We start from the raw sequence: 13657 nt of genomic DNA, 5'->3' as shown, positions 1-13657 counted from the left end.
AAAAGAACACCTTTTTCTATATTTTTTTACCTATTTGCTCTTCAAGAAATAGGTAATCTAATTATATCTTTTTAGTCTGGCCCTAAAGTGTCTTCCATTCTCACCTCCCACCCCTAGCCCTCCGTAATCTGTGTGCAGCAGTAAACTGTCTTACTTGTTAAGTTTTTTAGTAACTAGACGGAAATGAGACCGCCAAGGCAAGCGAGGGTCCAAGAACAGATTTTATTGCAGGCACCCTCGGGCGAGGTTCCACGACTCACGGGGGAAAGAGAGTGAGTCGAGGAAGTTGCGCCAAGACAAGGTGGTAGGGGTTTACGTAACGTTGTAAGGCAGAACGGTTTCCTATTGGTTGGCTCATATGCAAAGGAAGGATTGCAATCCAACCAGTCAGAGTGACCCTCACTATGCAAAGGAAGGATTGCAATTCGACCAGTCAAAGGTGACTTCCTCCTCTGGGGTTTGAAGGGCATTGGGTTCGGTTGGGGAAGTCCAAAGGAGAGGTGTAAGGGTCTGCTCAAGCTGTCGTCCCAAGTGGAGGTGGTGACAGGAACTTCAGCCATTTTGGCGTATCCGCCATCTTGAGGAGTTTCCCTTCCCGCCTGGCCCCAACATTACTCAATACCGTCAAACTTTCTTGATACCTTCCAGCTTTGGTGATTTCACTCTTGCTTGAAACATCCAGTACTTTCCTTCCTAGTGGACAGGCAAACCCCATTAGCCATTCTAAACGTTAACAAATTCCTGCCTCCATTGCCCTGTGGAGTCCCAGTGGTGTGCGGGTACTTGCTCCCCTTGGGACACCATTCCATTAGCCCTGCATCCATCTCATGTGGAAATTTTTCATTGCCACTTTGTATTATTCTTACCACATGGGGCTTTATTTGACTTTTCCCATATTTTTGCCTTAATTTCTCAACTAAATGGGAAGACTTTTAAAAACAGAGCTATTTTTTGACATGATTCTCTGAACTCTCCAAAAAAGTATTTAGTACAGTTCCTTACTTATAGCAGGTACTCTATAAATATTCTATTTATCTAGTTTTGTCTGCCCCTGACACTGATTCTAATGTTTAGGTAGAATTCCATTCACTTGTGGTATACATACATTTAACATAACCTAGAAGAATTATTTATCTCAAAATGTTATGAAGATGATGAAAGAATTTGTTGAAGATGACTGAACACACTGTCTGCAATGAGAATCCTGACAATTTACTAGGTATACTTTCATATAATGAACTATAAAGGAAATACAGTTGTTCTGATACAAGTCCCCAGTTTCTCCTGGTTAAGAAAATACTGATAATCCTCCCCAGCATGGCTAGAGATATTACTCTATCTGGATCGTCTGAAGGCTTCCCTTTCTTCTATGCCACAACTGTTGTACCAGAATATTTGTTTCTTGCAAGGACCCATAAAATTAAGTGTTGGCCTTTGTTTATGCGCTGACTTTAAGAAAGGGGGTAGGTACTGACTCCCTACCAACTGTACCAACTGCAGAAGACACTAGAGATGCTGTTCAAACCTGCTCTGGCTGGTTGAGATTGCAGGTGCTTCTCCTTGCTGGAACTCTGGGTCTGTGATCTCCTTCATGGCTACAGTCTCTCCTAGGATCAGACTTCCTTCCTGCCTGGTAACTGTGGAAGGCAGGCCTTAACACCCCTTTAGTGGAAGATCCAGGTGTGCAGGCATGTGTTCAGTGTAATCCTCCTCTGCAACACAACTATTCAGCCCCCTGGGAACAGTAGCTTCAGTTCTTCATCATTTCATACCCAATTTTGTGTGGGCTTCAAGTCAATTCAAAGGAAACAGGGCCAACAATTTTTTTATCAGGCAGATGACAAAAACTCAAAACGCTTGAATAAAGTTATATCTTTCACTGGGAAACCTTGGTGAAAATGTCAAGAAAACTAAACCTCCTTGGACTTTGTAACATCATTTTTTATGTGAAGAGTCCCTTAAAAACTATTTTAAATCTTCCAATATAAATGACCTCCATGTGAAATTCAACAGTTCAAATTATGAATTGAAAGTCTTCAAATAGGCTCTTATAGTTCCAGAAATATACACCTCAGTACATACAAAAAAAAGAGAAGCTACCTCTTTTAAATGAGTATTTCAAAATTACCTCATTTTTAAAAAATATTTTTTAATAGATTTTATTTATTTATTCATGAGAGACGCAGAGAGAGAGAAAGAGAGAGGCAGAGACACAGGCAGAGGGAGAAGCAGGCTCTCAATCCCAGGTCCCCAGGATCACACCCTGGGCCTAAGGCAGCACCAAACCGCCGAGCCACTCGAGCCACTCGAGCCACTCGAGCCACTCGGGCTGCCCAAATTACCTCCTCATCTCTTGGTATTGAAGCACTGACTGCACCAAAGCTCTAACAAGTGCCTCAGGCACAGATCTTTTGTGACACTTTATACCTAGTTCATGGTTATTGTGACATCATGTCACCCTATCGGGTCTCCCTTGAGGACTGTATTGTATCAGATTCATCTATGTGTCCTATGTAGTAACCAACTTTGCACATTTCAGCTACTCAATCAATATGGCTGGGAAGGATATGTGAATAAGTGCTTTCTTATATTTGTCCAGGTCAGAAGAAAAACATACATTCTGATGCCAGAAGTAGGATGTCCAGACCCAACAACCACCCAAAGGTAACATATCAGTATTACTCTCATTGTATAATTCCTGCAAAGGAGAGTCACACACCTAAACAAGTGTGCTCAATATGCAATAGCAGGCTAAGAACTCTCAACCGATGAACCTACCTTTTACTCCAAAGATGGGCATTCTGTGAGTGACTTTCACTTGTTCTTTCAGTCACTCAGTAAAAATTTGCTGAAGTTATAAAACATGCTGGGCACAGTGCTAGATACCGGACATAAGAGATAAGCAAAGCATGAACTTTATTTTCAAGAAGCCTCCAGTCTATTGGAGAAGACAGATATGATGAAAATAATGCCAATTCAAGTGACAGATCAAAAAAGATCAAGTGCTAGGAAAACCAATAGAGAGCATTTAAAAATGGAATCTTTTTCCATGTAGGGATCCAGGAAAGATTTCCAACAGGAGATAATGTTTGAACAAAATTTTGTTAGAATATTTTAGAATGAGGAAATAGTCCATGCACTGGCAGGAAGTTAGGGTGAGAATGACTAGGTCAGGAAAAAGATTCGTTTACTATGGCTACAATATAGAATGGGGCAGGAGCAAGGGCTGAAAATGAAACTGAAGGAAATAATTTGGGACCAAATTGTTATAAACATATGATAGCAATATATAAAAATTTTGGAATCTACTAAAAAAATATTGAAGTGCAATACAAACTCGATGAAAGAAAGATAAAGCCATGGAAATAAGAAAGTAAGAAAGATCCGAGAGATGCACATCCTATACATAAGTATATCAGCTACGTTTCATTGGTTGCTTAAGTTTTTGAGAAGCAGCTGTGATTAATATAAGCCCAAAGGGCAGCTATTGACAAGATCTGGGGACTCTCTGTGTCATCCAAGCAAGGTTAGAGATCTAACCTGGATAGAAGCAGAATGCTTGCCCAGGTCAGGGGAACATCCTGACACAATTGAGGAAGAAAATGAACTCCAGCCCTGGTTGGTCTTTTAATCACTCTATTCAAAATTCAAATTCCACAGGGGAGGACTCACATTCCTTAGCTAGGGAAAGGCAGAACTCCCAGATAAACAATCCCGCAGAATGTATCCAGTGAGGGAAGTGCAATTCCCCAAAAAGAAATCATGCTAGGGTCAATGACAAACAGCCAAAAAACACGAAGACAAAAAGTTCACTGCAATAAGCAATACTGCAGAAGGTGAAACCAGCACAAAGAGAGGAAATACTTAAAGACTTGAGAGGAAGAAATCCCTAGACTGAAGAAAGGCCTGAATCCTCACATCTGTATTTCAAACAACCAATTTGAAGCATTAAAGATGAGTGCAATGCCTAGATAGATCCTATGAGCTGTTTTAATTCCTCCAGGTGCACCCTGGGAGCTTCTTTGGCCATGCCTCTGGATCCTGCTCTGTGCAAGGGAAGAAGTAAAGTTATCTATTGTTCCCATTACACTTAGAGAGATGGATAGGGAGAAAAGGAGCCAGGTCCACAATTGAAACTGTCCTTAAATGAAGAAAAATTCATTCTTGGGTATCTAATGGTCATGGCCAGAACAGATGGGTCAGATTGGGAAAGCACCGTTAAGGCACTGCTTCTATGTACTGGGCATGATGGGGGCAGGAGGATAAGAATACGGTTCAGATAACTTTGGATCACAGTATGAGACACTGTCTTCAGGGAAACCCTGTCCATGTTGGCCTTTAGGAAAATAGTTACCTAAGTTCATTTTTTAAAATTCCCTCCCTTTGTCCTTGGAAAGGGTGAATGTGTGTTGCCCAAGTGTTACTCACTGACCAAAAATCCCAGGGAAGGTGAAGGAAGCTTATCCTCACACTACACAGATAGAGACACGGGGAGGGACTGACCAGTGTGGTACAAAGTGCACTCTGGATGATTTTGCTTGACTCAGAAACCCAAACTCATGAAGGTTTACCGTGCTTAAGTCTGATGTGTTAGCCAAACCTTCTAACATGCTCTGGAAAATTTGTGGCTGTGTGGATTAGTGGGTCCTCTTACATACCCTGGAGAAATGAGGTACCCATGGAAAAATTAATGGAGCTCTACACTTAAGATTTGTTTATCGTATATAAATTATACTTCAATTGAAAAATATCTGCTAAGGCTTGAGGATAGGATGTTCTAACAATGTGGCAATGGGCTCTCTCAAGAGAGTGGAAGGGCTGGGTGAAACTCAAGGGAGAAAAGCAAGAATCAGGGTGAAGCAATGAAAGAATTCCAATGAAATGTTTATCTTTGTTTTATTCTTTTCCCTTTGCCTGTATGGAATATTATACTTGGCAACCTGTGTAAGAATTTTTTCCTGTTTTATAATATCTTCTAGTTACCCTCAAATTTTTAGTTAAAAAAAGCTATAAGATAGTCTTATGGGGAATTAAGGAATCTTCAGTAAAGAAAAGTTGGCCTTATCCTGCTGAAGCATAAAGGTGGCGACAGAAGCTTCACAAGGACAGATGAAGGATTCGAGGACTCAGTGGATCAGTCAACACTGAAGAAGGCAACGACAATGTTGAAGTATATACAAGAGCAAACGTTTATTTCCCTAAAATCTACTGCACAAAGAAGATCTTTGTTATGCCAAGCTGGGAGCTGATGCAAAGATCTTTGGAGTCATTCAAAAGATACAGAACAAAACTAAAGAGCATCCAAGCAGAAAGAGCAGATTACTGGGGGGGGGGGGGGGGGGGGGGGAGCCAATAAAAGTTGCTTCAGATTTCTTCTCTGCAACTCTAAATACCACAAGATAATGGATCCAAGAAATTTATACTCATTCAAATATTCAAATACAAGGAAAACAGAAATGCAAACTCTCTCTCCCTCTGACGTGCTCTCTCTCTCTCTCTCTCTCACACACACACACACACACACACACACACATACACACAGAGAGTTTGGGAAAGTACTGAAAGAGGAAATTATTGAAAGATATAATCCAAAGAGATGGATAAGATTAAGTAACTCAAGACTGGGAAATTGGTAGTAAAAATTATAGGTAAAAATAATTACTCCAAGAATAGAAAAGATACAGTAAAAATTATAGCTAATAAGACATAAAACCAGTTCTAAGACATTATTTATATGGTCATATAAATGAAAGCAAGTCTCAAAAATATTATCATATATGTGTATGATGTAAAGGTAATTTAATAAAAATCATCTGTATCTAGAATTAAAATTATATCAAAACCAGCTAGAAAATGGAGTATGTAATAAGGAGGAATTATCTTTCTAAATTTGTCTTCTTAGAAGGAAGAAGTAGCTACTTACTATTTCACTCATGGTGTGAACCTTAGAGAAAAATGTATTTAAATAGATTTTTCAAACTTAGTAACAAAGAAGGAATAAAAATAACATTTAAAGCCACTAAGTTACTTGAGAGATGAAATATCTAAAAACAAAAAAAAAAAACATAACTCTCGGAAGATAACATAACTCTCAGGATGCCTGGGTGGCTTATTGGTTGAGTGTCTGTCTTTGACTCTGGTCATGATCCCAGGGTCCCAGGATTGAGTCCCACATCAGGCTCCCCTTAGGGAGTCTGCTTCTCCCTCTGCCTATATCTCTGTGTCTCTCATGAATAAATAAATAAAATCCTAAAAAGGAAAACCTAACTCATAGTAAAAGACTTAAGTTTTTTTAAAAAAATAACAGCAAATCTCTACAATTTCTGTTTAATATTTTTGACCTAAATTGCTTTCATTCACATTACCTTTCCAGAATAATATTTCATTCTTGATATCAAATGCATTTGGTTTATCTTAACAAAGCTTTGATCTTTGCTTCTTGGGCACAAAGTTGTGTGGGGAAAATGATGAGACTTTCAAGATGGAAACCTTAATATTTCATAGAACTTTTTTACTTAACTAGTAAGCTCCTGAATTGAAATTTTGGCCGTAGGATGAAAATTTCACCATCGAGGGCAGAAAATACAACTCTTTTTCATTTTGTTTTGTTTTTTTCCTCCTATTTATTTTTTTCAGCTTTATTGAGGTCTGATTAACAAATAATCTGTGTATGCATTTAAAGTATACAATCTAATATCTTTATATACATACATAATGAAATGTCACCCCAGGCAAGTTAATTAAACTACCCATCACTTTCTATACTTACCTTTTGTGTGTGTGTGGTCAGGACATTTAAGATCTACCCATAACAAATTTCAAGTATACCACACAGTATTACTATGGTCATTGTGGTGTATATCACAATACCAGAACTAACTCACCTTATAACTGAAAATTTGTACTCTTTGACTAACTTCCCTTCACATCTTCTACCCTCAGCTGCTGGCAACCACCATTCTGCTCCCTGTTTCCATGAGTTTCACATTTTTAGATTCCACATGTAAGTAAGACCATGCAGTACTTGTCTTTCTGTGTCTGACTTATTTCACTTAGTATAATGTCCTCTACATTTATTTGTGTTGTCAAAAATGGCCAGATTTCCTGCTTTTTTATGGCTGAATAATATTCCATTATTCCAATATTATATGTACTATATATAGCAATCTTACCAATAGTGTACAAGGATTCCCTTTCTCTACATCTTTGCCAAGCCTTGTTATTTTTTGGCTTCTTATAATAGCCATTATTAAGCCACAATAATAGCCACAGGTATAAGGTGATATCTCACTGTGGTTTTGATTTGCATTTCCCTAATAATTAGTAATATTGAGTGCTTTTTTTATACATCTGTTGGCCATTTACAAGTCTTCTTTGGAAAAATGTCTATTCAGGTCCTTTGCCTGTTTTTGTTTTTTTTTTAAGATTTTATTTATTTATTCATGAGAGACACACAGAGAGAGGCAGAGACACAGGCAGAGGGAGAAGCAGGCTCCATGCACGGAGCCCCATGTGGGACTCGATCCCAGGACCCCAGGATCACACCCTGGGCCGAAGGCAGATGCTCAACCACTGAGCCACCCAGGCTTTCCATCCTTTGCCTGTTTTTTAACTGTATTATTTGTTCTTGTTTTTTTGTTTTGTTGTTGGAGTTTTGTTTTTGCTATTGAGTCATATGAGTTTCTTGTATATTTTGGATATTAGCCCCTTATCAGATATACAGTTTGCAAATATTTTCTCCTATTCTGTAAGTTGCTTTTTCATTATATTGACTGTTTCCTTTACTGTGCAGAAACTTTTTATTTTGGTGTAGTCTCATTTGCTTACTTTCGCTTTTGTTCCCCCACTTTTGGTGTTAGCCAAAAAATTATTGCCAAGGCTAATGTCAAGGAACTTTTTACCTATATTTTCTTCTAGAATGCTTATTATTTAATGTCTTACATTTAAGTCTTTAATCCATTTTGAGTTGATTTTTGTATATAGTGAAAGTGTCCAATTTCATTCTTTTGCATGTGAATATCTAGTTTTTCTTTTTTTTTTTTAATAAAGATTTTATTTATTTATTTATTCCAGAGAGACACAGAGAAAGAGAGAGGCAGAGACACAGGCAGAGGGAGAGGCAGGCTTCACGCAGGGAGCCCAAAGTGGAACTTGATCCTGGGACTCCAGGACCACGGCCTGGGCCAAAGGCAGGCACTACACTGCTGAGCCACTCAGGGATCCCGAGTACCTAGTTTTTCTATCATTTACTGAAGAGACTATTTTTCCCCATTGAGTATTACTTTGTTGATGATTAGTTGACTGTATACTTGTAGGTCTATATCTGGGCTATTTTGTTCAACTTGTCTATGTGTCTTTTTTTGTGCTGGTACCACACTTTTTTTTATTACTATTTTGAGACTATAGCTTGGTAATATAATTTTAAATCAATTTTGTTCTTTTTTCTCAAGATCTCTTTGACTATTGTGATATTTTGTGGTTCCAAATGATTTTGATTGTTTCTAGTTCTAGGAAAAATACCATTGGAATTTTTATAGGGATGTATTAAATATGTAGATTTCTTTGGGCACTGTGGATATTTTAACAATATTAACTCAGTCAATCCATGAACATGGGGTTTATTTATGTCTTCTTCACTTCCTTTCATCAATGTCTTGTAGTTTCTTGTAGTTTCTGATGTGTGGGTCTTTCATCTTCTTGCTTAAACAATTTCCTAGATATTGTATTCTTTTTGATGCTCTTATAAAAGGAATTGTTTTCTTAACTCATTTTTTAGATAGTTTGTTGTTATGTTATATAAGTACAACCTATATTTGTATGTTGATTTTGTATCCTGCAACTTCACAGAATTTTGCTGATTGGTTTCATCATGTTTTGGTGGAATCTTTAGGGTTTTCTATATATAAGATCATATCATCTACAGATACATTTTATTTTTTCCTTTCTGATATGGATGCTTTTTTTTTTTCCTCATTACTCTGACTAGGATTTCCAGTATTGTGTTGAATAAAAGTGGCAAGATTTAGCATTCTTGCTTTGTTCCTGATCTTATAGGAAAAGTTTTCAGTTTTCACAGTGAAGTAGTCATTAGTTGTGGGGTTGTCATATATGGCCTTCTTTTTGATAAAATATATCCTTTCTATATCTAAGTTGTTGAGAGTTTATCATGCAGAATGTTGAATTTTGACTAACAATTTTACTGTATCTATTTAAATTATATGATTTTTATCCTTCATTCTATTAATGTGGTGTATTATATTTATTGCTTTGCATATGTTGGATCATCCTTGCATCTCAAAGATAAATCCCATTGCTCATGGTGTATGATCTTTTTAATATGCTGTTGAATTCATTTTGGTTGTATTTTGTTAAGGATTTTTGCATCTGTGTTCATTAGGGATATTTATTGGCCTGAATTTTCTTTTCCATAGTGTTCTTGTCTGGCTTTTTTACCATATTTCTCCAATATTAAGAAGCTTATATAAGTTGAATTTTCCTGTTATGAACAATTTGTGTATTTCCCTTTCCCAACCCATCACTGAGAGTTGAAATTGTAAGGGTTTTCTTGACCTTTAAAAAGAATCATAGTTTTTGCCTATGCTTTCCATACTGTGAAATATTACTCTGTATGATTTATACAAAAATTCCTATATTCATATATCACAAAAACTTTTATCATAATTATAAAATTATAAGCTCATCCCAATTGGCTTTCCAATATCAGCTATGACTTTTATAGTATCTGACTATGGTATTTCTACAATGTCTACTAAATACAAAAAGCTAAGTAGATGCCTTCTCACTTTTTCTTTTTATAAGCTAAACCCTGACCTAAATCATTTGGATTCTAAAGATTTTTTAAAAATGAATATGTATAGCTCTATTAACTGACAATTACAGAAGGTAACATATACTCAAATCTTGAAATCAGTTCATTGTTCTTAAATTTCTATCACCACTCTCAGTGGGGAAAAAAAAATTATATTGGCAAAAGTTTTAAGTCATTCTTAATATTCTACAGACATGTTGAACAAGAAAACTTTTACACTACCAAGAATAAAACAAAAGAAAGAAGAAAGAAAAAGAAAGAAGAAAGAAAGAAAAGAAATTTGAATAAAGTTGGCTTTTATTCTAACTGTGAAGCTCTAAGTTTAAAAAAAAACATAGTTTTATGTTACTATCTTTGAGCTAAATGAACAAAAGTCCTACAAAATTAATTGTCCCTCAAACATTCAGATAACACATTGTACCTCTGGATCTCAGTTGTTCAGATTGTTTCAGTTGTGGTCAGTCGTAACTTAATAAACATGAATTAGAACTTGGGCATTTCCTAAAATGCCTTTCCTGCATATTCAGGCCCAAATCATATAGTCCACTTACAGAAATAGCCATATGACCCACCCTCTGTTGTTGGGACTATCGGCACAAGTAGCAGAACTAGTAGGCACAGTCACATAGTCACATAGATATGACTATGGCCTTATAGATAAAATAAATAAATAACTGAAGCTCACAAGTGACCTGTATGCCAATGAAACATTCAATTCTTCTAAATGTTGTCTCAAGCCATCAAGAGTGAAATTATTTAGGCAAGCCATGGAGGAGTATGAAAACAATGTAATATTTATTTCATATTAAATACCTTTTTAATACCTAATCTCCTGGGTTTATCAATTAATATTGATTGCCTATATTTCTATGTTCATTCCTCTTTGCTGGTCAAACTTCTGTATCAGCCCTGAGCATTCATTGAACATACATTGTACAATAGGCACGATGCTGAGCACTTGACTTTTACCATCCCATTCAATATGCCATGGGTTCAGGGCTCTTTTCTTTTTTGAAGTATTATTTCATGGGATTTCCCTTTAGTTTCATATGTTTTGGTTGCTTCTGCTGTTGCAGAGATGTCATCCAAAAATTGGGTACAGATGTATCTTTAAAAAAAATAGCATAAAATTAACAGAGATTATTCGACACTTATCAGCAACTAAAATGTCAAGAAAAGCATGCCATGACATGTTCCAATCCAATTAGATCTGAAGAAAGTTGCGACTTAAGTCAATTTATAATCACTTAACAATTTGGACAAGCTTGATTGAATTAAGCATTCATTTCCATTTCAGTATAGTTAGTTATTCATAGAAAAGTAAGGGGAGCTTAAATCAAGGTGGGGAGATGGAATTCTTCTCAATTAGAATTAGATTCCATGTATATTAAGCACTGAGGCTCAGATTCAGACTCTGCCAAAACCATCATACAGTTGTTCCTCAGGAGTTACTGAATAATTAGAAAAATAGACTGGGGATGCTTCCTGGGAATGTGCATTAATGACTTTCCATCTACGAGTTTGGCTCACCTTGGTTCCTGAAAGAGGAATCACCCTCTCTCCAGTTCCTGTGACACCTGAATATGTTAGAAAAGCCCCTCTGTCTCCAAATCATGTTAAATTAAGTGTAGTTAAATTAACTTTTATCCCAACTATGGTTACTGTAAGTATGAAAAGAAAATATTTATGTGAATTTATATTAAATAAATGTGTAGAGATGAATGCAGTGTGGAGCACAGAGCAGCATGGATGTTGCCCCAACTCACCTACTTGGCCTAGAGGCCTAGTGCCTGTACAGCCTGTACCTTACCTGGCTAAATGAGGCCTGAGGTAGAAAATGCTAGAGCACAGGGACTGTATTAGGCAATCTTGGTTATTATTTTATTAAGATTTCTTGCTAAAACTTCATGCACGTTCTCTCTCCAGGCACAACCCAAATTCATATTATACTTAAAAGTCTACATCAAAGTAAAAACATATTACTTATGTTTTTATATTCCTCAGAAGAACCATAACCAACTGCTAAAATGAAAAGCATTACCACAATACCACCATGCATACACATACACCCCCTATACTAAGTCTTTGTCAAACTTCTAATTATTGTTGAACTTGGAAGACAAAATTATGGATTCTGGTGATGAGCAAATAACTAAAGAGAAGGCTCCAGCATATCCTGAGGAGATCAGAAAGGCAAAAGGTATTAGGAAAACAGAAACAATACCACATATTTTCAACAGAAGGGCATGAATACACTGAACTGATTACAAAACTATTGGAAGGGTTGAGGAAACAAAAACAAGCAGTAAGTTAACCCAGAAAGCAGTAATTTAGGAAGCCTACTGGTGGTCAGAGACCAAAGCTATTGGTGACTCCATCCTTCTAATAGGACCTTATGCTTACTGGCAGAGAGGGTCTCTTGGAGGAATACCCATCCCTTCCCTCACTGATACAAGCTGAGACCAGCTGTGACTCACACACTATAGTTACCGTCATCTTGGATCTTCTGTCCAAGAGGTAAGCACAAATAATAACAGCAGAACAAGGGGCCAACGTGAGGGATGTGGTCATTCCAGTGCAAAATGAGGTTTGCATGAGAAGAAGCAAGATATCCAAAGGGAATAGGTAGTTGAAAAATGGACTGACTTTTGTTGAGAGGAGATGACAAAAAACAGATATTAGACTGTTACCAAGTTAGTAACACTCTTCATTTGGATAGCTAGCTACTCCACTAGGTATCTTTACAAACATCACTTCATTCAATCCTCACAAATTGGCACTAGAAGGGACATAGGTCACAAGAAGTAGCATAGGATGGTAGAATAGCTAGAAATATAAAAAGTCTATGTGGTACCCCAACAGAGAGTGAAAAACAGCTTCAAGAAGAAGGTAGTGGTAAAATGCCAAGGGACATTAGAAAGAATTTCCTGCCCTTGGAATTCTGGTAGCAGAGAGGCAGAAAAGGAAGCCACTGAAAACCTTGAAAAGTTCATTCATGAGATCAGAGGGGGACAGAAGCTGGACTACAAAAGCAAAAAGAATAAATGCAGGTAATAGATCTTATTCATTTGGGGTGTGTGTGTTTTTGGTTTTGTGAGGCTCTTTCTTTCTTTCTTTCTTTCTTTCTTTCTTTCTTTCTTTCTTTTTGTGAAGCCTCCACTTATAATAACATTTACATGTTATAATAACATTATAATAACATTTACATTTTGATGTCTTAAAGACTGAGATTCAAATTCTTTCTCTCTTTCTCCCTCCCTCAGTTCCCCAAGCTGAGAGTGGAAGGGCTACCAGGGGTGAGGAGAAGACAAGCTTTGTTTTCTCTTGTTGACATTCTACGCTTTTTACATACAAAAAAATGTGTCAGCACAACTTTACCTTTTAATTACCAAAAAGAGGGATCCCTGGGTGGCACAGCGGTTTGGCGCCTGCCTTTGGCCCAGGGCGTGATCCTGGAGACCCAGGATCGAATCCCACATCGGGCTCCCCGTGCATGGAGCCTGCTTCTCCCTCTGCCTGTGTCTCTGCCTCTCTCTCTCTCTCTGTATCTGTCATAAATAAATAAAATGCTTAAAATAATAATAATAATAATAATAATTACCAAAAAGATTCAAGCCTTAACACATAAATATCCTTATTGATTATAACAACTATTTAATTTTGTCAAAGTTTTGAAGTTCTCAGTCATCCCTATTAGGAGCTCACATGCAGGGGACACAGATCCTGCTCCAAGAATCTATTATCTGGAGAGTCATTCTAGACCGCACTACCATCTCTGGTGAAAGGTGAGTATAAATCAAAAAGAGGGCATTTAAATAGCCTCAAGTT

General features: G+C 37.1%; 1 protein-coding gene and 1 long non-coding RNA gene across 22 annotated transcripts in view; one reads left to right on the top strand and one right to left on the bottom strand.

The window, feature by feature from the left end:
* LOC144313624 (uncharacterized) overlaps window positions 1-13657 on the bottom strand; it is a 241323-nt gene that overhangs the window by 141898 nt on the left and 85768 nt on the right. The window contains exons 4-5 of one of the 8 annotated variants that reach the window (XR_013379249.1): window positions 13208-13377; window positions 10628-10937 (exon numbers count right to left, since the gene is read on the bottom strand). The exons of 6 other annotated variants lie outside the window; for them this stretch is intronic. This is a non-coding gene — a long non-coding RNA (uncharacterized LOC144313624). Of the gene's footprint in view, window positions 1-10627; window positions 10938-13207; window positions 13378-13657 lie in introns of those variants that run through there. One more of the 8 variants, XR_013379241.1, reaches the window with a different exon arrangement.
* Window positions 2455-13657, top strand: part of LOC144313623 (large ribosomal subunit protein eL36-like) — a 54030-nt gene continuing 42827 nt past the window's right edge. For 3 of the 14 annotated variants that reach the window (XR_013379224.1, XM_077896662.1, XM_077896663.1), the window contains exons 1-4: window positions 2457-2664; window positions 6943-7007; window positions 12694-12879; window positions 13499-13614. The gene's annotated coding sequence lies outside the window, so the exon portion shown is untranslated. Of the gene's footprint in view, window positions 2665-6942; window positions 7008-11755; window positions 12030-12218; window positions 12347-12691; window positions 12880-13498; window positions 13615-13657 lie in introns of all 14 variants that reach the window. The other 11 variants (XR_013379235.1, XR_013379225.1, XR_013379227.1 and 8 more) reach the window with 10 other exon arrangements.

The sequence above is a fragment of the Canis aureus genome, chromosome 5 (genome assembly GCF_053574225.1).
Source record: "Canis aureus isolate CA01 chromosome 5, VMU_Caureus_v.1.0, whole genome shotgun sequence".
Lineage (NCBI taxonomy): Eukaryota > Metazoa > Chordata > Mammalia > Carnivora > Canidae > Canis > Canis aureus.
The sequence above is the reverse complement of the archived record's forward strand: the minus strand, read 5'-3'. Positions and strand labels throughout refer to the sequence as shown.